Raw genomic sequence first — 24,698 nt, 5'->3', positions numbered from 1 at the left:
GCGCCAAGTTCTCGCTCTGCAGCTCGTCTGAGCGCGTTCGGACGAGATAACTATTACCGTGCTCGGACGCGGTCAAGAATACCAGAGCCATCCTTTCGTGCAGATTTGACAGCTGATACAATCAAATGGTCCTTTACTTGCCGTGAAATCGTCATCCAGCCCCGAAATTTCTCCAAATTAAATTTTAATTTCTATTGAATTGTAAAAATCAGCACGAGGTGGTATCCCAACGTGCGCCATATGATGCTTGGCGTTCGCACAGTTTAGCTTCCTAGCTTCGACAAGATCTTAGTCATACTTTCGGCGTCGCTTGCTGTCTGTTCTGTCTCTCTCTATAGAACTGGGAGAAAAGTAGTACGATCGGAATGAAATAATGCACTTGGGATAAAGACTGAGTTCGGCCTGAGTTGAGAATTAAGGAGGTTTGTTTCTTTCTTAAACTTCAGGTGGAACCAAGTCACCCGTTTTCATTACTCAACCGTCGGAAAATCTATAGCCGAGGTTGCTGGTCGCTGTTGAGGACACTAGCTAGGCCGCAAGAGGTTATTCTCCCGCTGTTCGTCTGAGGGTTTTATCCAGCTTCATAGGCTGTCTTTCGGAATTTATTTGTTTATAGGGGAGCCAAGTATTCCACCCTGGCCTGCGCTTCTTTTCTTTCTTTTTTTATTAATCGAGGCACATGTGGAGTGCATGTGCTCCCGCGATGAAAGTAGGTGGCAGCCGAAGCCCTTCTTAACTGCTTTGTGGTCCTTTTGTTCTTCTCGCCGTTCCGTAATGGGGCAGCGCAGCTGAGGGCCGCGTGTGACGACATAGCGAGGACTTCGGTCTTCGCGTTTGGGTCGCTTTCGGCCTATGCACGCACCGTTGCTTGCATTACATTTGCAGCGTCGCCCCCTCCGCAGGCGGGATGTACCGGCCCAGGAATGCATACACAGGAAATTCGGTTTGAGTAGCGTCGCCTTCTCTCTACGCATGCGTCGAATAAAATTTGTGGCAGTTGACCACAGCTCCGCCTACAGTCTGGCACTTCACGGCTCCAGTGCATAAACCGCGGTGCCGTGTCAGCTCTGCCCAACGCAGCCTCAGCGCGGACGGTGGCGATTAAAGGACCATCACGTACTGCGAGCTGTCTGCTTTGCGCCTTCGCGCTGGACGGTAGGGATGTCCACTTTCACTGACACCGCGGCGTCTAAAGAAAGGAGGAGGGCGGACAAAATGCGCGCGGAGATAAATTGGCTGCCGTAAGCGGAAAGTGAGTCGCCCCGCTGGTCGGCCACACATCCCAACGTGCTCGGGAGGAGCCGGGTGCGTGCGTTCCGCTGGCGTGTGTGCGCGAGCGACAAGCTCGCCTCTCGTGCATACCACGGTCCGATAACGAAGCCTATCCAAACATCGGCGCGGGCCTCAAAGCACACGGGCGGAGGAAGGCGAGGAGGAAGGCAGAGGGAGAGGCTGTAGGGAAGCGCTCCAGAGAGAGAACAAAGGCAAACAAAGCGGGGAAGAGGGGACAGTCGGTGGGAGAGAGCACACAGCTGGGTGGTGACGCCCTGGCACAGTGAGCCGCTTGGGGCGGAAGGAAAGCAGGCGAAAGCGCATAACACGAGCAAGCACGCGCAAATAAATACAAAAAAAAAGGAAGCCACGCCCGAGCAATGGCAGGGAGGGAAGAAAGAGAAAGGATGGGGTGGGGGTGGCAGGTTCCGCTCTCGCCTCGTTCCGACGTGGGGCGCTGCAGAAAGTTCCTGAGATGGGCACAGGAAAAGGCGTTGCCCGCGCGGGAGCCGGCGCCTATATTTGGAGCCGCTCGCGAGCCGCGTTCATTCAAGGCGTCATGTGTGACGCGTACTTGTGGAGCTTCGCTCCTGCACGAGTTTCCGTCCCGAAGCAGAGAGGCGTGGCACATAGCGGTGCCCATTGGCTCTCCTGGGCTGCGTGACCGCGCTGTCCTATCGAAAGTCGTCGGTGTGCTCTTCTCCACAGGCGAAAAGAACATGAGGCGAAGCTTAGACTACAACAAAAAGAACGAGCTTAAACGCCCCTTACTTTGGCGTATTCGCGGGATTTCGCTGGTTATGAGTCTCGTGCCGCGGAAAAAAAAAAAGTGGACTTGTTGTAAGCATTGCTCATGCGTTGATTTGTCGCCTTAACCGCGTTTCACCAACAGACGGCAAAGGTCATCAGTTCGAGAGTAAAGAAGCAGCGGGGTGTGGAAACGTGGACACGGAGTGTACATGTGGGTACAACGCTGATGAAACAACGGAAGCGGCAAGGCGTGAATGCGGCACGGATGAGTCTTGGCATAGAATGGGCGAACAAGGCGTTCACAGTAGAAGTGTTTTCGCAGTCGTCATTATCAGCGAACCGTGTTATAAAACATTTAATTTTATCGGAACTGTGCACATCTGAACGCTTTTTTGAATAAAGGGATAATCTGACACACACGTGTAAATCTTCACTTGATCCGTTCTGATTTCCCCTGTGGCGCTAACAGTGACCCCTTGAAGCGAAAATGAGGCAAATTCCGGGTCTACATGCGTTCACTCTCTTTCTAACCGTTTTCTCGCATTGAGTCGCAAGAATATAGTTAATAAGCCTAACAGCGTCTTTACAGTGAAATGCCATTCGATGGGCACAAGTCTGTGCGCCTACTTGCTTTTTAGCAGCGCAAATGCTAGACAGCTGAACGCGTTCAGCAACATCGCGGAGTACAGTGCTCCGTGGCCGGCGCCATCGCCGTGGTTTTTTTTGTTTTTTTTTTGGAATGACCAGAGTATCACAAGCATGGCGACGTCGCTATAGAAGTTTTAGCAAAGGTAGTGGGCATTACTTTTGTTCTCAAGAGGGCTGTTCAGCAGATATTACTTGTCCACATAATGACACTTAGGCGGGTGTCGTAATGAGCAATATGTTAGGTTCTGCTCATGTGTGCTGTGCAACATATGGTTGCGTTCTTTTCCTTTTCTTTTTCACGCATTGCTTATGGGTTCATTAAATCATATGTTCCATTAGGCAAACGTTTAGCTCCTGCTTATTTCAGCGAGCGCCGCACAAGACTTCAAGGAATCAAATTTAGAGCAAAACTCCTGTTGCTTTGCCAAGGTGGCTGTGTTCCTTCACACGACGCCAACCCTGCCACTCGGCCACTAGCTGACACTTTAACTAGAGTGAAATATGATTGTTCACAGTACACTTGCGCAAACCCCTTTATGGAACCCATTGAAATCAAGAAACGCTTTGCGGTCTGTCGCAAATGATGAGCTACTGCCGCCAAGATATTCCGTGATACTTGTAACCCCAAGGTTTTCTCTCTTTTTTTCGTCACCAGAGACAAGATTCCGTAGAGTCTCGCTTGGGCCTCAATTAAACAGAACCCGATGGCGATGACGGCGAATGTGTACGGTCGTTGGGGGTGAATTCATGGAGGTCAGGCACATTGCGCGTGCTCCCTGACGACCCTCAAGGCACTTGCTAGCCCGGCACGCAATGCCTAATGCGAACGCGCCCTTCTTTTGCTTGCCTTCAGTTGTCCAGCGGCTGTTGCATCTTTATCGCTGCTTCGAATGATCCGCTCGCTCCGGCAGTCAGCGTGGCCGGGCTCACGAGGGCAGTTGTCACTTAGGCGCTCCCCTTCCCATGTTATGATATCGATACTGGAAACGTTCAGTGCACGGCGACAAGAGGTATAAGCTTTCGAGGTGTACAACAGTCGTGGACAGGAGAATATGGTCCACGCTTCGGGGGTCAACCTTCTGAAGCGTTACCTAGCGAAAACTGATGGATATTTGATGCATATTCAAGTAATATTTACTTTTGCTTCTGCACATAACGGCTGCAAACATTTCTATTTCCGTTACTCAGCTCCACAGGAGAGTTTGAACGCGGAATCCTGGTCAGTATTATTCTGTCCGCGACTGTACAGCACCCGGAGAGAGGCCTATTGTTGTGACGTGTTACGAAACACGGCTAAATACAACGCTAGTTTCAGGGACTTCTTCCTGTCACCCATATTTCTACGCCCTCTGCATACATTCTTTTAAGTGTTGCACGCTGAGCGAGATAGCATCCATGCCTTTCCTTTTTTTGTAGCCTCCTCCATAGTTCCCCAGGCTAGTTCCTTCTCCAATGGCGCTGTCGCTACCTTTATTCTTTTTCATGCGACAGTCACCGAATGTCGTTGTGATCGTACGCGTAGCAGTGTAGTTTGTGCATCTCTCGCAGGAGTCGTGGACCCACTCGCAGGAGCACACCGGTGGTGTGGCTCAACCACCCGCAGGCGTCGTGCCATGACTGCTCGCAATCGAGTAACCGGCCGTTTAACGCTGTCTCGCCTGCGCAGTAGCCGCACTATCTCACTGGCCCTTCACATCATCGCGAACCCGGCGTACGACCGATAAAAGATGATCCTCCGACTGGCTCTGCTCTTTTCTTGCAGCAGAAACCTCGCAAGCCATTCACGTCTCAGGTTCATTCACAGAGCCGCTGAAGCAGTGCTGGAGGCTCCCTCGGCAAGCTGTTTGCGACAGTCGATATGGCGCCCGTCTGGCCATGACTCCACGGGCTCCTTAGGAGGAGAGTAACGCGCCGTGCGTCAGCTGCCGTCCGGCTATCTGTAACGCGATAGTGTAACTTTTTGGCCGCAGTGCTCGCAATGTTCTGTGTCTTTTTCCCCCACCGCTTCTCGTATCTCGCGCGGTAGCAGAGCCGGTCATCTCTCTCTTATCGGCCACAGTTACATCATCCTCCCCCGCCGCTCCTTGGGAGACGAAGGCAATCTTAACGCCCTCGACGGCTTATATAAGACGAGCGTAACACTATCTCGGCCGGGAATGAGATGAAATAGTGATGTAATCGTCCTTTACTGTATCCTTGGCCTGCGACACTCGTCCTAACGGGCCCTAGGATTTCAAGAGCAAGAAGAACCGCAGGTCTGTGCTCATTTTGTCGTGCAGTCAGCTTTGCCCAAGAAATACATTCTGCGATGATATATGGAGCCTGCTCGCAAGTCTACATCAGAAGACTCTGAGAAGCTTCTTATGCACATTCCTCTCTTGATGCTTAGCTGGCTAGCTGGAACAATCGCGGCGTATAGGATTGCCAGGTTTCAGTTCTCGCGCCCCTCCGGTGTGTCTTATACTTCCTCTGTGTCAATCTACAAATCGTTCCCTTCTCCAGAGTTTGCTATGTCAAGTCCAATGAGTAATTTCTGACCCCTCTGCTAGATATGGTTGTTTAGGCGGCTGTGAAGAAACAAAAGGCGCAGCAACCGCCTAACTCACGGTGGACACCTTCACCGCGCCAGCTCTACAAGCGATAATTAGCAGCGAATTTAAAACCCGAGGCCGTCCCTTAGCACTGGTCTTCTCTAGTTGTTTCTAGTTGGCTTCCTTCAGCCGACTGAAAAGAGCATAATGTGACGACCTGCAGTTGCCTTTGATGCGTGTATGGCATTAAGCTGCGGTTAACAGCTGTGAGAGGAAGAAGCAAGCTCTACTAATCGTGAGCCAAGTCGTCACCCGTTTGCACCTTTGCCGCAAGTGATGTGGTGCGGTTCACATAGGTGTGCGACGTAATTCTTGGTAATTTTCTTCTGGGCAACTAGGCTTAATTGTAACCCAATTCTGTCATTTACTGGTGTGAACGCGTTTCTGTGGCCCCATCCTCTTTCTTTCGACCGCCAACTGGTGCTGTGTTCTTGATTCCACGTGACTGTATAAAAATGCAACGCGTGCTTTTCTAATACCGCCAGATACGGTATACTATTTGAGCTATCACTCTCGTTTCCGTTATACAGGACCATTACATTTTTCGTGGTGTGATGACCGCCTACTCTGCAATAAAAATGGCGGTGCGGGATAGAAGCACGAAGCGTCTAGATGAGATCATGGTAAACTGGTTTACATCGTTGTGCCCCGGATAAGTTAACTTAGTGTCTAGTGGCCTGGAAAACCTGGAATTGTGAGGGAAATTTTGGGCACCTGGAGAAATGAAGGAAATGTCAGGTGTAGCATTAAAAGTTTTGCCAAGCCAGGGGAAACCATCAGCTGAAATTGACGCGGTGGTCTGCAGTTATTGCAACGGTACAGCGAGTGTCCAGCACACGGTCCACACACATGTTAGTTGTGCTTTGCTCGCCTATGAGGCATGACATCGTGTTCACATTGATGTTACTTGTCTTCTTGCATTACCCACGAAGTGAGCTTCTAAAGATGCGGTTTCGTTTGTAGTGGTTGCCGCACTCCTTACCAAGTTTGGCCTGATGCAGGTCAGGAGACGTATGCTTCGTTAAAAAGTATTTTGCGCAGAGAAATCCGGAACCGGTAGGGTGCGAAATTCACTCGCTTCTGGTTTTCGCTTCTTAGGCGCAATGCTGCCCTTGCGTGGCATCAACATAGCGTATTCCGAGAATGTAGTTTCAGAATGCTTGCTCCCCGTGCCGTGCCGATCTCGTTCGGTACGTTGGCTGCCGGTGGTGTGGGTGGCATGCAACCGGCTGATGTTTGGTGGCGACGCCGAGGCTAGCGGACGACCACCCTGCACTCGACCATTCGTTTCGGAAGCAGTTGGTGCCAGGCGGCACTTGTACTGCCGGTACTGGCGCTGGACACTCAGCACCTCCGCGGAACTTTACTAAATTGCTGCAACCACATCGACTATGCCTAGCAAAGCACAGTGCCCTGACTGGCGAAGAGCCAGTATTTCGTCATTCCGCCCGTAAGAAGACATCTGGCATATGAGCCACTAGCAGAGATTGTCCCTGTGCATCTCTGCCTGCGGAACATGGCGGGCAGCTGACAACTTTTCATGAAGACATTCGTAGCCGCCCTTATACTGTAAGCATTAGGTTACGTTGTTGTATTAGATTCTAACAAACTTTCGGTTCGTGTTTTAACGCGATAGCGTTAAGGGCCCCGTTCAGCGGAGAACCCAGCGTCGTCGCCGTAGGCAGCGGCGGTGGCGTGCGCAAATACTCCCCACAGAAATCTCCGCAGCTTGCTCGGACGGAAGAGCGACCTGGGTCTCACAAGCCCCACAGGTGGCTGCGTTTTAAACAGCCACCTGCCAGGGCAATGGCGCATCGCTTTAACCGCGGCACCACTGCGCCGGGTGTGGTGCGAGGACTCCTAGTGATCTGTGAACAATTTTGCATATATGGGCATTAACCAATTAAGGCTATCGCGTCATACCCTCATCATCGTCATCAGCCTCACTCCACCCACTGCAGGACAAAGGCCTCTCCCAATCTCTCCAATTAACCCTATCATGTGCCATCTGCGGCTAACTTATCCACTCAGACTTCTTAATCTCATCCGCGCACCTAACCTTATGCAGCTCCCTGCAACAGTTACCTTCTCTTGGAATCCACTCGGTTGCCCTTAAGGACCAGCTGTTATCTTGCCTTCGCATTACGCGCCATGCCCAAGTCCATTTCTTCGTCTTGATTCCGACTTGTAATTAACGTACGTTTGTTCCCTGAACCACCCTGCCCCCTTCCTCTCTAGTTTACATTACACCTATCATTTTCCTTTCCATAGGTTACGGCGTTGTCCTTAGTTTAAGTTTAACCCTTTTCGTTAGCATCCACGTTTCGGCCCGTAGGTGAGTACTGGTAATATATTTTTTGCTTGACGGATAATGGTACACTGTCATTCATGATCTGAGAGAACCTGCCATGTGTGCTCCGCCCCATTCTAGTCATTTCACTCTCGTGATCCGGATCTGCGGTTACTACCTGCCCTGAGAACATGTGTTCTCTTATTACTTCCTGCGCCTCACTACCCATTGTAAAGTGCTCTATTCTTCCGTGACTGTTGAACATTACTTTGGTTTTCACGTATTAGTTTTTATACCCACCGCACTGATCAGCCTGTCTAAGTCATTGATCATGATTTGCAGTTCACCTCCTGAGTGACTAAGCAAGGCAATGTCATCAGCGAATCGCAGATTATTTAGGTATTCTCTATTTATTCTTATTTCCAACTGTTAGCAATTCAGGCCTCGGAATACCTCCTGTAAACATGCGGTGAACAGCATTGGCGAGATCATGTCTCCTTGCCTGACGCCCTTCCTTATTGGAATTTTATTGCTGACTTTATGGAGGACTATAGTAGCTGTGCAGTTGCTATATATATCTTCCAGTATTTTGACCTAAGGCTCTTCTACCCCCTGATTACGCATTGCCTGTATGACTGCTGAGGTTTCCACTGAGTCGAATGCTTTCTCGTAATCAATGAAAGCTATATATAGAGGTTGGTCATATTCTGCGCATTTCTCTATCACCTGATTGATAGTGTGAATATGATCTATTGTGGAATATTCTTTACGAAAGCCTGCCTGATCATTTGGTTGATTAAAGTGTATGGTTGTCCTGACTAAGTAAGATATTACTTAAGTAAATACCTTGTAGGCAACGGCAGTAAGCTGATCGGTCTATAGTTTTTCAAGTCCTTGGTGTCTCCTTTCTTATAGACTAAGATAATGTTAGCGTTCTTACAAGCGTCAGGTACGCTCTAAATCATATAAGACAATGCGTATACAGGATGGCTAGTTTTTTTAGCACAATCTCTCCACCGGCTTTCAACATATCTGCTGTTACCTGATCCTCACCAGTTGCTTTCCCCTTTGCATTGCCCCTAACGCTTTCTTTGCTTACCCATTCGTTACTGGCGGGATGTTCCATTGCTGTGCACTACTGACACTCTCATTAACATCCTGATCACATTGGCCAGTATAGATTTGTGCAGAACACTTCGGCTAATTTAGCTATCCTATCATGGCATTGCCCTATTTCTGTGTTATCTGATTTTTTCGTATCCTTAGTTTCCTCTTCATCGCTTTTAGGCTACCTCCATTCTTTATAGCACGCTTATTGTCTCCATATTAAACTTACTTTTGTCGGTTCATTAGTTTTGACAGCTCTGCCAGTTTATTCTGTCTGTGGGCTTTGATGATTACATGTTTTGGCGTTTCTTTTTCAGATCATTCGTGTCTTGACTTGAGAGAGCTTGCCGTTATCCTGTCTAACCATCCTACCGCCTACTGCTACTGCGCTCTCCGTAATGATAGCTATCAGATTATCGTTCATTGCTGGAACATTAAGGTCGTCTTTCTCAGTTAAAGGCGAATATCTGTTCGGCAGCGAAATCCTGAGTTCCTCTACTTTCCCTCTTACCGCCAACTCTTTAATGGGCTTCCTCTTCACTAAATTCTTTCGTTCCCTCTTCAAGTATATAGACGAATTCGAGACCTTACCATCGTGTGGTCGCTACAACGCGCCTTTCCGAGGATGTCTACATCCTGAACGATGCCAGTGTGAGCGCACAGCACGCAGTCTATTTCATTTTTAGTCTCACCATAGGGGCTCTTCCCCGTTCACTTCCTGTTCTCTCGTTTGCGGAAAGAGGTATTCATGATGCGTAAATTATTTCTCTCTGCGAACTCTACTAATAACTACCTCCTGCTGTTTCTACAGCCTATGCCATAGTCGCCCATTGTCTGGTCTCCAGCCTTCTTCCTGCCTACCTTGGCACTGAAGTCGCTAATCAGTACAGTGTACTGTGTTTTTACTTTGCTCATTGCTGATTCCACGTCTTCATAGAAGCTTTCGACAAAACTGATCTTCATGGCTGGATGCAGGCGCGTAGATCTGTACCATCTTCAGGTTGTACCTTTTATTAAGCCTAATTACGATAACTTGCACCCTCTCGTTAATACTACACTTAAGCTCTCCCTTAAGTGTCCCCTCCAGTTTTCCCTAAAAAATGGAATTCCCCATATTAGAACCTTCATCCCTGAATGCAATTGCGCTTTGTATAACTTCAACTCGTGCCACATATTCCCGTTCCCCATTTGTGATGTCAGATAGGCATTAAAGACGTGATGAATGACGATGAGGAACGGTAAAATGTTTGTACGCAATAAATCGTTCTTTTTGTCACAACTTTTCACGAAAAACGCGTTTTCTTTTTATTTAAACTATCTGTGGGTACCTTTGAACTGTTCGAGAATATTTTATATGTCCGAAAATTTTGTTCCGCTTATACGCTTAAAAACCAAACATTTGATACTCGCACATCCTCACTGGAAACAGATGGTCAGAAAAAAAAACTGAAAACAAGAGCTATCTTCGTCAAAGAGCTGGAAGAAAAGAAGCACCGGTTCCTTCACGAGCCCCAGCGTGAAGCCGGACTTCCTTCAAACAAAAAATATTATTTCTCTTCAACAAGCAAAGCAATTTTGTTTTCAGTGCGATGTTTGCAGTTTCAGTGAATAGATTATTTCTTTGCTGCAAGTGGTTCATGTATATTGTCCATTATCATTAGCCGTTATATTTTTTTTGCTGATTCTTCGCTAGGAATTCAGAATGAAACAGTCAGGGGAAACATTAAAAAGTGAGGTGTCTCTAATAGAGCAGCTGGCTAGAAGCCCTAGCTAACCCTTGATAACATTCAAATCACGTCAGTCTGTGCTTACGAAGTGTGCCGTTCACGGCTGTGGGCTCTGAGGTATTTGTTAATTTGTAAAGTCAATTCTGCACGAATTAAAAAAAAGGCAGTGTGCACTGCAAACTGTAGTGCTATATAGTTAAAGAAAGTGGCATTGAATCTTGAATGATATTAGGTGACGCATAGGAAAATTATTTCTTTATCTTGGCCGGCTGTTGCCCCAGCGGAATGGCGGTTTCACTAGAGCAGTATAAAAAAGGGCTAAAAAGAAAGAACTAATACAGGGGATAGCTTTCGCGCTCGCGAGACTCGGTGCCAACAGACTTCACATATGTTTTGTTTGGCGAATTGATTTGGTACGAAGCTTCGTGAGGCGGTACCAGTTAATGCAATGAAGTTAAGCGACCGCAGCAATGTAATGTTACAAAATGCAAGCTAAAAAAAAAAGGTTGCCTTTTTTGCGCGTCTCCGTGCATGCGTGCGGTTTTTATTGCCGTCGCTCAGGGCGAAACCGAGTGAATTATCCGGCGCAAGCGTCATAAATTGCAGGGGCCGTGCATGGTGTGGCGTGCAGCCTCATGTCTACTCGGCTTGGGCCGACCTTCGAGTGACGTTCTGTACTTCTGTGCTGTACTTCGTGCAGACTAGCCCGCCGGCGTTAGGAAACGCTTCCTCCTCATAACTCCACTGCCAGCGCAGGGAAGCTGAGGAACGGCTTCCTCTTGGGTCGGCTGGAGGGATACAACCGAGCTGTGAAGCCTTGCTTCTGTTTTCGCTTGGGTACTGGCTCAAAAGTTAAGATGGTCGATGTCGATGGAAACAGGTTCATATCAAGCCGCGGCCAGTATATCTAACATTCGGAGCATTTCTGCGGGTGAACAATGTTAAAGTTATCGCCGACAACAAAACCGCGCAAAGGCTGATCGCTCTGCAGCGTCCGCCGTGTCAGCTTCAGAGAAATAGAAAGGTATTAAAAAGTAGCCGTTTGATCGGGGGGGGGGGGGGGGATCGGTCGCTGCGAGGAAGCAGTTTACCTCGAGCCGTGTTTCTTTGGTAGCTGCGGCTTCCGCTCTGGTCTCACCTGGCTATTGCTTGTGAATGCGCATGGCAGTCGCGAAGGTTGAAAGCAGTTCTCTCTTGAAAACTCATCACGGGCAGAGGGGCTATGGCAGTTCATTATAACAGCTGCATGTTACCGGTTCCGACCTTTAATGCGGTCTATACTCATGCAGGCAATACCCGTGGACCCTTCAGTTTCGATCTGTCCGGAAATGGGTTGTGCGTCGAAGCTATAGCAACGACAGGCATGTCGAGCGTCTAGGAGAGCGGAGACTTGAAACTGATGTGTGCGTAACCGCATGGAAACGTCTGGCTGGATAAATGAAGTCATCGGCCTACTCGCCTCTGCGCGCCGCGGCAAGCATATGTCTCCTGTTAACGCCAGTCCGCTTGGGTGCGAAATAACGCCGCGGATGGCAAGGCGGATGCGTTTGCGACGCTTGGAGGGCGAGCACCGCCAACAGGGCAACTGCAGCGCGGCTCCGGAGACGGAAACAGCGGAGCGCCACTTTAATTGGCTTAATGATGCGCGCGCACGACGGAATGGTGTCAAGGAAACGCAGGCTTGCCAACGCTGCCGCGCTGACTGCCGGTGCATAAGCTTGCGACCGCGGGGTGGCTAACACTTGCGCACTGCTGGCCTAGGAGGACTGTTGAGTCGCCGTTGGCGGGGGCGGAGGTGATCGGTGATGCGAGGCATCAGTTCCGTCTTTTCTTGTTTTTTACATGCAGTGACGAGGGCTTTCCTCGTTGTTTAGGGCAGCTCGTAGACGCAGCACCGTGCAAGGTGCCATGCCATGCTGGTTAGCTGGCTAGGACGCGCAGCACTTGTTGTTGGTGTGCAGGTAGTCATGTGGTGTTGTGATGTCACCGAGCTCACTCCATCTCCGCTTGGCCACTTCCTAAGACCTGGCTCACAAGCAAGCAACTGAGCGATTGAGCGGAGCGTCGCAGCGAAAAATTTCCAACTTGTTGGAACCTCGTAACTATGGCGGCTCGAGGCGCCGCGCGCGAGGACTAAAAACGGGGTTTTGGGGCCGCCGCAGCAGGAATCTCTAGCGTTTTAGCTTGCATGGGAAACAGTCTTAAGGTGACGTGATCGCCAATCAAAATGTCGCCTCCTGATGTAGAGGTTATTGGTTACTGACACCGTTAACCGTCTTGGATTTATCCAGGAAAACTCCTTCGAATTCATCCATCCAGGAATTTTTTCTTTCAACGACAAGCACTGAAAAACGCCGGTTGTCCTGTACTGGATGTGGCCTTTAGATTGTCACCATTCTCTCCCCAGTAGTGTTGGGCATTCTGTACGAGCTGACGTGATGTTGCCGTTGTTTTCAGCCGTCGTAGCGTTCCGTTTAGTTACGCTGCCAGCTGGCGTGGAATTGTGTGCCGTCCTTTTCATCGGCTCGGTCAACGGACGGACCTTCGGTCGACGGTCTTGGCGCACGTTTCAGGCTGTAAGGCTGTCATAGTCCACGTCTTCTCTGAAGGCTGCCATATTCGTAGCGTTCTTGCTCGGAAAAAGTTTTGTTTGCCTCTCTTTCAAATTGAAGCCGAATGTTGAAAAGCCTAGGGAAAGCAAAATGCGGCATGAGTCGTAGCGGCTTCTTTTTTTTTGCTGTGCCCACGAAGAACAGTGCTGTCAGGAAATTTTTTTTCTCTCCCAACCCCCTCTTCTCGTCATTAAAAGACTAGCTATGACACGACCCCCATGGCCTCGAGTGCCTTTGGCATAACGTGTCTCTCTCAGTGCGCTGTTCTGAATTCTTGGAACGTTGGTAAAGTTTTCCATCCGTGGAACTTACAGGTTAAAAGCGTAATGATATACGTATGGCATTCCCTTACTTTTGAGAATTAATCGTCGGTAGCATGGAGTATATCGAGCGGTACTTATCCGAAGTTTTCCTGTTGTAGCTTCCTCCGCCCCATTTTGCTCATGCATTTCTTCCTGTTCACCTGATTTCATTCTCTTCTCTTCGTGTCTGATCGCCCTTTCCTTTTCTCGTTTCTTTTGTGGTGACGAAGTCTGCTTTACCACGCCCCGTCCACGCACACACCCCTGTGTATAATAAAGTTTTCATCACCACCATCACCGCGCACGATTGTGGATGCGAAATATGAAATGATTTTTTTTTCGTTCGCGATAAAGGAAAAAAATATGCTGCTGGAACCCGGAGTATCTTAAATGGGCACTGAGGACAATTCTACCCAATTATTGTTCTCAGTAAAAAATTATTATCTGGAAACATTCTGGGCATGTTAACGTTTGCCCGGCAGCGAAAAGCACCTTTATCGCCGAGAAAATTGGATTCAAACCTCTTCCCGCCAGTCGATTCAAACTCATGACGTCATTAACGGTAATAGAAGGGCAGCTCCCGTTCTGAAGGGTTAATAGGCGATGTAGCGTAGCCTCTGAAATCTGCGACATAAAATCGGTGTCGACGCCAGCATTCTGCTTGCGAAATCGCGGTGGTGGCGACACCGGCATTTCTTTTTTGTTTTTATTTTCGTCGGTTGTAAGTGCTCCGTTTTCGGTGCGAATCCGCCTTTTCACGACGCGACTGCGCATGCGCCCATCCCCTGGCGCGGTGTCGCGAAACATATTGAAGGGTCACTCGCTCCACTCGAGACCGGTCGTGGAAGTGTAAACAAACCGGCTTCCTACGCGAGGTGCGTTGCTGCAGCCGGCGGGCGTTCAGCGCGATGCATTTGGCGATACCTACGAAATGTGTTGATACGGCAGCAGTGCCCAATATGTAAAGGGAAGTAAACTCGGATTTTTTCGCTTTCCGAGCGCTTCCGGACAGCCTTCGACGCGAAGCGTGGATAAAAGCAGTTCGCCGGCTCGACGATCGTGCCGCCCTTGGGCACCGTCAAGTCTGTGCGGGAATCACTTGTGACAGGTACGGACGAGGTACTGTGTTTAAATGCGTGTGCAGTCTATCACGAAGTGTTTTATTCATGGGCAGGAAGGCCTCGAATGTCACCGCGGCACTAGACTTCGTTCCGACGCTTTTTGCTTTCTCAAGCGATAAGGCCAAATGGGCAAGTGCTGTGAGCCGCTTTCAACGCGCGATGGAGTGGGCAACGAAAAAGAAGCTACGAGAGCATTGACGCATGGTGCTAAAATTTTGTCATAATCTCCTATGGAAATTTCCTTCTTTATGCCACTACACCCTGGCCAATCCCCCCGTGTGGGTATGTGCCATGTATTAAGAGGCAGAAGAAGAAGGTGCGTTATGCGTGTGTTCGAATCATATCCATGATGAAGAGCTCTGCGTGGTATCGCCGGAATGGATTAATGTGCGCCTCTCGCGCTCGTCTTTATGGACTCGCATGCTTGTTTAACCTATGCAGCGGTGTGTTGTGGGAAAATACAGTGAAATGCTAGCAGAGCTGCTTTGTTGCGAGTACGCTTGTGCTTTTATAGCTCGTGTAGCTATTCTGCAGCGCTTGAGCACAACGATTGCTTGTGCAAACTGTTGTCCCCAGTCGTTTTCTGTACTACGGCGTGCACGATGTAGCATCCACCTTTCATGAATGGCAGGCATATACAGCGGAAAACGCCAACCTCACTGATCGGGGATATTTCATTGAACATTATGTTCCGAATGTAGCCTTCATCTCTGAAGCGGCGGCTCTTGCTAGCTGGTGTTCGCATCGCATGCCGGATGATCGGAGATACTGAAGAATTTGCTTCTCGGTGGGCACTACAGCCTGCCTCGGACTTCGCACCAAGCCATCAGTCAACCCTAGAAATCATCCAGGTACCAGGTGCTGCCCAGGACACGCCATCGTTGACAGATTCCAACAAAACGTGCTCTGCAGCGGCACTCAGTCCGGCCGGGTTGGGCGCGCAGTACCCTACCAGTGAGCTTCCAGCGTTGTACGCGAGGTGGCAGCACAGGAAAATGAAAAAGGCGGATTGTCTATTTGCGAATAGGACGCGGTACAGAATCGACACTAGGCAACTTTGATTTGTCCTCAGCGCTCCATAAGTTATCGACGCCGTGTTCAGTTCCATCGCATAGAATACGCCATGCAGAGAAAGGAAATTTAGAAACGTTACCTTACTCGTTCCGACTGAAAACGCGAAGGCGTCCGTCTTTACATGTTGTTTACGAAACCATTTTGCCATTAGTTAACACAGAGCCGCACTCGTGATCCAGAGTGCTGCCGCTGCTGCCGAAGTTGAGACCTAACTTCAGCCCCACGAGAAAGGAGCGCATACGGCGGCTCACACGCACTCTCATTCCTCCGTGTGCGGTAACCCTCCCCCGCGGTCTCTCGCCGGGCAATCATTCGTCATATACCGCTTGGACGCAGGGACCGCATCATCGCTCACTCCTTGACCTCATGGGATCGGGCGACCTATTCCTATCCATGTAGCCATCATTTTCTTCCAACCGCCATTACATACCCCCTTTATGCCCTGAAACAATAAATGTCGGTTTAAAAGAGTACACCTATTTCCGTTTGTTTCAACCGTGATCGTTTCGCTGCGCATACTTGGCGGCCACACCTGCGGACGCTGATCCTCGAATGGATCGTGGTGGGGCCCCAGACGAAGGTTCGATCGAAACGGCACATGTCAGTCCTCCCACTCGCTGGGCTTCATACTCAGATTCGCATTCTCGTATATTAAAATACCAAACCAGGGCCTGCCAGGTACAGGTACCGCCAGAACGATAGAACACATGAAACGGTGTGTTATTCACATTTAATTATGAAGTAATCATTAATAGAACGTTCAACTTTGTTCCCTTTCATATTAGACGGGCCTGTACACGTAGTCCGGATCTTTCTTTCGGAAGGGGGCGGGGATGCAGATGAGCGACGCATTCCCAACGAAAGCACACCCCCCCCCCCCCCTCCCTCTCTCTTTCTGAATGGGTGATTGCGAACATCCACCATTATTGTGATGTATACAGCAAACAGTCGCACGTCATGGTTTCTCATCAGAATGATGTCTGGGGCTCTTGAGGATACGAATGCAAAACGTATACTCATCACCCAAACAAAAATATTCTGCGATGCTAGAGGCCACACACTGACCGGGGTATCAGAAACGTTTCATTCGAAAACGAGTACTATTCGTGTCAGCGACAGCAGCTATAAACTAACAACAGCAGTGGTTTGCCATTAATTACCTCATTCAACACTTAGCGCAGCATTAGTTCCGCATTGCATTTCGGTGCTGCCGCTGCCATTGACGTTTCCTAGCAATCTGATCGATGTTCATTTCGAGCGTGACTCGTCGTCCGGCCCTCTTTCCACTCTCTCCACTTTTTGTTCCTGGTGGCATTTCCTGATTTCACAGAAAGGGCCGCTGTATCCGGGGTACGTTGGAGGGGGTCAATGCATTGAGTTCTCACATTATCGCGTCCCGCTGTGGGTGCGCATTTATAGGCGTTAATTGTTCGGAACTGGCGCTGTTCGAGGGATGTACTGCAGAAGCGATATGGTGCTCACCCAGAACGGCACCTGGAAGGCCGCAGAGGAATTTCGCGGAGCGATTTGCAGAGCTGTTCGCAGAGCAATTTGAGGCTTACAGTATGGCAGAGTCTAGGGTACGTGGCACTGGCCTAGGCTTCAGCAGCTGCAGTTGCCACCCTCTAGGCTTGCTTACTGTCGTCTTTGCTACCTGCATCTATCTTGCTCGCAGTCTATTTAGAGCTCACCGTGAAAGCGGACCGTTCCCTATACTTTTCTACAACTAAACCTATTGCAGGAACAACTAGTGTGTGCGTAGCAAGCGCTCCTCGCTCACTCGCATTTTCCGCGTGTGGTGAGGGAAAGAGTATAGAAATACGTAGACACAAAAAAGAAATACGTAAACACAAACAACCACGCTAACTAGTAACGAAGTGCTCTCCGATATTACGTGCTGCCAGCCTCGCTGTCCGGGGATCTCTCCCTGTTCTCTTGATGAGTTTTAGCACGGTGTACACAGTGGTTTTTATGTGCTGCGGGGTGCGTCAGTTTCTGACCATGCGCCATTTAGCCTACACCTCCGTGGTCTGAGCACCTGGTCTGGTCTTTTATTTTGTTTCATATTGAGTCGAATCCTAGCTTCCTTTGTATATGAGAAAGCATACTTGTCTATGAAAGGTCCGAGCACGTGAGCCAATCATGGGAGAATGAAGACATGGCTGATATTTTTGTTGATATCAAAAGTACTTGCTTAGATTCTATTTTTTTTTCCAGTGGAGGTGAAAGCAAAAGCTTCACTTCTTGATGTTTGATTTTTGATAATCGGATCGAATTTTTTTCCGTTCTCATTCCAGAACGCAGTTGGCGATTCTCTTTCGTCGAATGTTACTTGCTGCGAAATAATTAGCTCTTTTTTTTTTTCAGTGTTATATGTGGTATCTTGTGCAGTCAGAAGTCCCGAACACATTTAACGCGAAGCGTTAAGGGGCCCGTGTCGCAGAAAACCCGGCGTCGTCGACGGCGTCCGTTTGCGTGGTCTCCGTCGTCGTCGGCGGCGACGTTTGACCGTGAGCGAAATATCCACAAAAAGCCCCCAGACGCAACCTAAGTGGGCCACGTAGGTCACGTGACCTTGTGGCGTCATCACAATCTGCCCACCGTGGCAAGTGGCAGCTCATTGATTGGTCGCGAGAGGTTGCTCGGGAAGACCAACCTGGATCGCAGAAGCCCCACCGAAGCAGCACCTGCCATCGCAGGGCAGCGGCACATCGCTTAACCGCTGCACCACTCCGTCAGGAGAGGTATGAGGTCTCTCAGGGGATCTATGAATGTAAAGTAGAGAATGACCAAGCCTTAGCCTATTAACGCCATCGCGTCATACCCGTAAGGCGGAGCTTAGGTGTACCCTGCAATTTTGACGCCAAGTTCGCGTGATCGAATCTCAGCCATGGTTGGCGACATTTCGATGGAGGGGAAATGCAAAAGACGTCCGTGTGTTGAGCGATTTGAGTGGAGTGTATGAAGCCATGAGAATGTGTGTCTGCACCGCGGTATAGTAGTGTACGTAAAGCATTTGGTAGCTCAGCGGGATTGATTTCCATGCAATCAAGAAGAAAAAAAAAAGCCCGGGTAGCTCAGTCGGTAGAGCGTTAGGCTTTTAACCTAACGGTCCAGGGTCGAGCCCCTGTTCGGGCGTAGGTTTTTTGAGAAATTCAGGTGGTCGAAATTGATCGGGGGGCCTCCGCTACGGCTTCAGTCATGGCCCATGTGCCACTCAGGGCCGTTAACGCACACATGCCATGCACATCACAACCGCATACCACGACCGCCATGGTGCGCGCGGGGCGGCAGCGGTAAGTGTTGAATGTAGGCGTCATGTGCTATGGTCATCCGGCAGTCAGTTTTCTTATCGCTTAACTCCATGCTTTGAAGTGTCAGCGAGCAACCGTCGCTCGGACATGACGGCCTTCGTCACTCGAAGCTTACCATAGAGATGCACGCGTGCTGCTTCCTACACTGCGACCACAAGGCGCCACGCCACATTCGCTAGTGGCATTGGCGCTGCCCGAAGGCTCCGGGAACTTTGTGAGCTCAGCCCAAACACGCTGATGTCAACAGTGCAACGTCAGACGGCTTGAGCGAGGCCGGTGTATATTTCAACCCACCCTAAAAAGCAAAACAATAACAAAAAAACTTACGCCCGAACAGGGGCTCGAACCCTGGACCGTTAGGTTAAAAGCCTAACGCTCTACCGACTGAGCTACCCGGGCTTTTTTTTTCTTGATTGCATGGAAATCAATCCCGCTGAGCTACCAAATGCTTTACGTACACTACTATTCCGCGGTGCAGACACACATTCTCATGGCTTCATACACTCCACTCCACCTGCACATGAAAACTTCGGGAGGCATACTCATGCGTCACAAAAACCGGCAACCATTCAGGCGGCTTCTGTTCTCTTCACATGCATTTCTGTTCCAAACACAGCCGTCGGTGGGGCCTGAGACCGAGGTTGCTCTCCCCGAGTAATGCGAAAAGGCATAGCTCCCGCAGTCCTCATTTTTGCACTCATAGGTAGGGTGGCTGTATATTTTGTACGCGGGCCTGCTGTTGTCTGTCATTTTTTCAGTCATTTTCGTTTTTTTTTTTCTCCGAGTCTTTCTGCGTCCGACGTCTCCCTCCTCTCCCCTACAAGTGGAGTGAGGGACTGGTGACAGGTGTAGAGGGGCGAATTCCCCTAAGCACCACTTGGCAGGTGCACGGAAGCTTCACAGACACAAAGATGCCGCCGGACAATTTTCGCGTTCGTGACTCTCCTAATGTTATCGCATTAAAAAAAGATAAGGGCAGCTAGGGGAGGGGATAATGTGTGACAGGTGTATGCCTGCCTTTTATACCAGAGTCTCTGATAAGGCTACATTAAGGCGCTCCTGCCCCATTTTTCTTGCAATTTGTGCCACGTTGGCGAAGCTTTCCGTCGTTTCATCCGAATGCAAAGGGGAACGACTTCCGCGTGGCTTTGGTGAATTTTAGAGTTTATTTTAGTTACTTCTCTTATAATCTTGCGCATCTTATAATATGCCGGTGGTGTGACTCTCGCGTACACAGGTACCGTCATCATCTCAAACGTGGTTCGCAGAATCGGCACGTGCACCATGTTTGCAGTTGCGAAGACCGTTCTAGTCCTTGAGAATGATTACCGACGCTTTGATAATGTCGCGCTGGTTCACAGCAGGTTCGTGTTTTCCTAGATGAAAATGTAAAGAGTGTTTCGCGTGAAAAGAACAATAACCTTCAAATATCGATGACGGAGCGTTGTGAAGGAAATGAAGCTTTCCATCTCCTTCGTTCGTGCTTCTCAAGCTGCCTTTTTAGATAAGGTATTTGTGATAACTGGAAGACCTTGATCCCGTGCTGGCGTGGAAAGGCCACGGAGGCTGCCATGTAGTGGTTTGTTTACACGGAAAGAGGACGTGAGTTTCGTTAGGTGAAGAAAGGAGACGCGACTAAGCCCGTCGGGCGATAGGCGCCCAAAGAAAAGCGCTACCCAGAAACTCCGCGCGCGCCCGAGAAGCGGTGCCGGAAGCGCGACACAATGGAGCTGCGTGGTATGCCGAGCCCGCGGCGGCTCTCGTATCGCGGCGGACGAGCTCCGGCTTCCGCTGCGGTTCAATTAAACGCGTCGTTCCGTCTCGGCCGTGACGTAGCCCTAGCCGCCCGCACTCGGACCCGCGGCGGGTTCGACTAGCTACTAGGTTGCCGAAGCGACTCGGGAAACGAGACCACTCTGGCTTCGTAGACCAATCTGGCTTCATGCTCTTAATTGAGGCTGCGGGCTTACCCCAGGCAGCCGAATCCGGAGCTCACCACGACGGCCCCTCTTTTTCCTTCCTTCTCCTCCTTTCACTCCCTCCTTCATCCCTTCCCTCACGGCACGGTTCAAGCGTCCACCGCGATTGCGATGATACTGCACCTGCATTGACGACATTCCTTAACATAGATCTGTCCGTTTAATCCGAGGCAAACATTAATGTGCTACCAGTATTGGTTAATATCAAATGGATATTTACACCCCGTCCTCTGCCGGTGCGCAGCCATGCGAAATTCGCGGCATTCTTTCTTCGCTCTCTTTGGCAATCTCAGTCGCTCGTTCTCGGCGACGAAAACTGTAACAAAAGCCAAGGACACCACCTCAAAATAACGCCCCCCCCCCCCCCCCCACCCCCCGATTACGGTTTAGAAAGTTTGGGTTACACGAGTGATCGCCGCGACACCTCACCCTTCCTTTTGTTTTCAAACGTAAACTTTTCCTTGGGATTTTTCTTTCTGTTTTTTTGTTTGCTTTTTCTTATGTTCGTGGCCATGCTTATGGGCGCAATCACGTTTTTTTTTTTTTTTCGGGGGAGTGGGAGGGGGGCACTAAGCGAACTGGAGTCGCTGGAAAGATGTCTTCCCCTCCGACCGTTCCACGTGGTTTTGAAATCAACTCTGCTCTATATGCCCCGCGTAAAACGTGTACTGTCTGCGTTACTACACTACTGCTTAGACGTTACGTTTCTGGCTCACCTCGGTCCAAATCGCACTTGTATAATGCCACAATGGCATGCTGCCCGTTCGGTGGGATCCTTATCACCGTTGCTGTCACATCTCCGTCGACGGAATCTGGGAACATCATCTCGGATCCAAATGTAGAAGCCCTTCCTGGCGGGCCAGGGAACTTCACGAAAACGAATGGTGCCATTTCGGTTCTTGGGACGGTGTGACTTCCAGGGACGGTGTGACTTCCAATGACATGCTAAGCTTTCTGACGCATGCTACCCGCGAATGGCGAGATATGGCACGTTTCTCTCATTTTCATTGCTTTTCCAAACAAGTGCAAACGTGCCCAACCTTAGTGTCCCAGCAAGGCAGAAAACCGAACACTTTTCGTCCTCTAGCAGAGCCGCCTGACGAAGGTTTCAAAAACTATATTGTTGAACTGCTGCGGTGTACGGGCGTTCGAACTGAGGCCGTGTAAATATGTGCTCGAGTCTATTTTCCTCCCATTCTTGCACCTCCTACCTGCAGCACGCGTCGCCTTTCCAATTTCCTTTTCATTTAGGCCTGCGGATGTCGGGTTTACAGCTTCTCGCTAGCATGCCGCACTGATTTCCGTCTATATTTATAATTATTCCTCTATAAATGTAATTCTCATTAGCTATGGCTGACGTTTCTACGCCCTCCCACAAAGGTTTCAGCTCCGACAGCATTTTGTTGCCTGGGTAGGGTACGCCACAAATTGCGCCCTTTGCGCTCGAGCCAATCCGAAATCAGCGCTTCAAATGCCTATAGAGCGCAGTACGCCATCATACTACAAGGATCCTGGAACAGACCACTGGGCAGAGTGGTACAGCTTACAAAATTACTTCACGTGTAATTCATTTGATTTCAGGACTACAATAAAAATTCATGAAAGTAATTAAATGTTTACGAAAACATGATCCATCACACCTGCATTACTTTCGTTAAGAATTTTTGTATTCTATAAGTGTACTGAGTGTGTCGAGTAACTTGACCGAAATTTGTAAAATGGTGACATATTTTGAAAACATTTAAGTACAGTATTATTAGGCTGTAACGTAAAGTAATCAGCAAGATTTTTATTAGTGATTGAAATAAGTAGCTACGTGTTAAGTTCTGATCAGATGAAAGAACTGGAGAAGTTGGTCTTCGCCATTTCCAATACAAGACGTTAAGTGAAAAAACGCCCGGGAAGAAAAAAATGTACAACGCAATTCGCTGTCAGAAGAAAGTGTTGACGGAACTTTGGGACCTGCACTGAAAAGCATCACGACATAATGGTATACTTGCAGCTGCGAACTGTCTTGCTGCACCGCGCCGACTTACAGCGCCGCACGGTCCACCTTTTGCCGAAGCCCGAGCCGGACTCTTTTTTTTTTTTGTAGGATAACACTCGGCGCTCGAAACATAGCACATCGTCGGAGAAATATTTTCCAAACCCACTTCGAAGATACAGCCGGAAAGTGGAGCTTAAGTTTGAAGAGGCAGCTTCTTCATTTCCCGAAATGCTCTCTTCTCGCCTTGAGTGGGACACCAAGTTCGGAGGGGCGTTGAAACTGCCTTGCAGGAATTCCGCTACCGCCTCCGCTTGTCTTGTCTATGCATGCTACTGAACCACTGCTTGACCTAAGGTGTTCGATCAGTATCGCTTATACAGCTTGTTTCGTGATTAAGGTAACTGATTACTGGCCGTCGATTGGTGACAACAGCAATTGAATGACTAAGGTTGTCATTAAACATGAAGGTAAGTAAGTCATTACAAAATTCTACCAAATGTACTTGGTTGCTAGTTAGTAATTGTAATGATTTACAACTACAATGATTCGATTGTGTGCAGGCCAGCTTAAATGCGTAAATACTGATCGCATTTTCTTCCCTATCCCTGCACGTTGTACGCGTCCCATGTGCACTCGAACGCTGGCTTCAGCACCGCACAGTTGCACGGTATACCAAGTTCGTTCCGCCCACGGCCGTAACAGAGCTCAAGTGCAACCACCGAAACGACCGCCTATTCGCGACTTCCCGTTCTCCAACAGTCTTACTGCCGTGCCCCTACTCCTACGAGTGCATATTGAACGCGAATGCCAGCTGCAGGCATGCCCTTTCGCCCAGTGCACTTCTCGTCTGCTGGGCCTAGAAACTCTGCGCGGCATGACGGTGCGGCCTTCGCGCCGGTTAAAATTGCGTGTCGCTCGGCGAAAACGAAGCGATCAAAATGCGAAGTGAGCTGTCCCCTGCCAGTGGCGCCTGCACAGAATGCGGAGAGGGTGTGCTGGAATTACAACTCAGTAGCCTTGAATCATCGTTCGCTTTCAATTTCAAGTCTAGCTGTCTAGCACAAAGCACTCAAAGCGTTTCTCGTTCTGTAGCATGTTTGATGACGACATGGCTTGCCTGGCTATTGTCCGCAAAGGAAGAGTGGTTCAGCGCCAGCAGCTCTGAGACGCCGAAACGTGCAAATGCAGAATAATGGCTGGTCGCAGCTATGAACTAAGTACTTGAATCGCCTGTCCCCATAGCAGGTACCAATGCAGCGCTCCAGCCAAAGTCGGAAAGTTAGATCTGATCCGGCGTACTCAAACCTGAGCGTTCTCTTGCCCTCATTTACGCAAAAACTACCCTGAAATCACCCAAACCTTTGCTCCAGCTGGCCAGGGAAGTATATACGGCAGAAATCATATGTGGAGCCTTTGAACATGATCTGATTCACGGAATACATATCAGGAACCAAAGAAAGTCCAAGGGATTTTTTTTCTGGTGTTGATCAATGAGAAATTACTAGTGTAATCATTTTTTTTTTTACCTGAAAGGTGATTAAGCTCGTCTGCAGTCCGAACTCGTAAGGCAGTGAGACAGCTACTTTATCCAAGCCCTCCGCCCTCTCGTGGTAGGCGATGCGCTGAGACATCTCAGCTATGGGGACGACATCTGGCCTTGAAAAGTGTGTCGGCTGACGCATACCAGGGTATCAAGTGATGGAATTAGCGCACAAAGTAGCGGACCTCATGGAAACGTTGCTCAGTGCATGGAAGGAGAAACCTTCTGCCGCGGCTGCTTTCAGCACCTCTCTCCGAAGGCCTTCGGGTCGCTGAACTCCCCGCGCGCGCGGAAAGAGCCTCTAGCCGCGCGTGCGGCCAGCTATTAAACCGTCGAGCGGGGCGAACGAGACCGTGGGCAAGGGCGAGTGACTAAGCGGCTGTC

General features: G+C 49.5%; 1 protein-coding gene and 2 non-coding genes across 4 annotated transcripts in view; 2 read left to right on the top strand and 1 right to left on the bottom strand.

Moving 5' to 3' along the window:
• Positions 1 to 24,698, top strand: part of LanB2 (laminin subunit gamma-1) — a 146,450-nt gene that overhangs the window by 3,776 nt on the left and 117,976 nt on the right. The gene's annotated exons all lie outside the window — the stretch shown is intronic.
• Positions 18,561 to 18,632, top strand: TRNAK-UUU (transfer RNA lysine (anticodon UUU)). The gene has a single exon. It is a non-coding gene; the product is annotated as a tRNA-Lys (tRNA).
• TRNAK-UUU (transfer RNA lysine (anticodon UUU)) lies at positions 19,135 to 19,207 on the bottom strand. Its single transcript has one exon. It is a non-coding gene; the product is annotated as a tRNA-Lys (tRNA).

This window comes from Amblyomma americanum, chromosome 1 (assembly GCF_052857255.1).
Source record: "Amblyomma americanum isolate KBUSLIRL-KWMA chromosome 1, ASM5285725v1, whole genome shotgun sequence".
NCBI lineage: Eukaryota > Metazoa > Arthropoda > Arachnida > Ixodida > Ixodidae > Amblyomma > Amblyomma americanum.
This window is presented reverse-complemented; position numbering and strand designations above follow the sequence as displayed.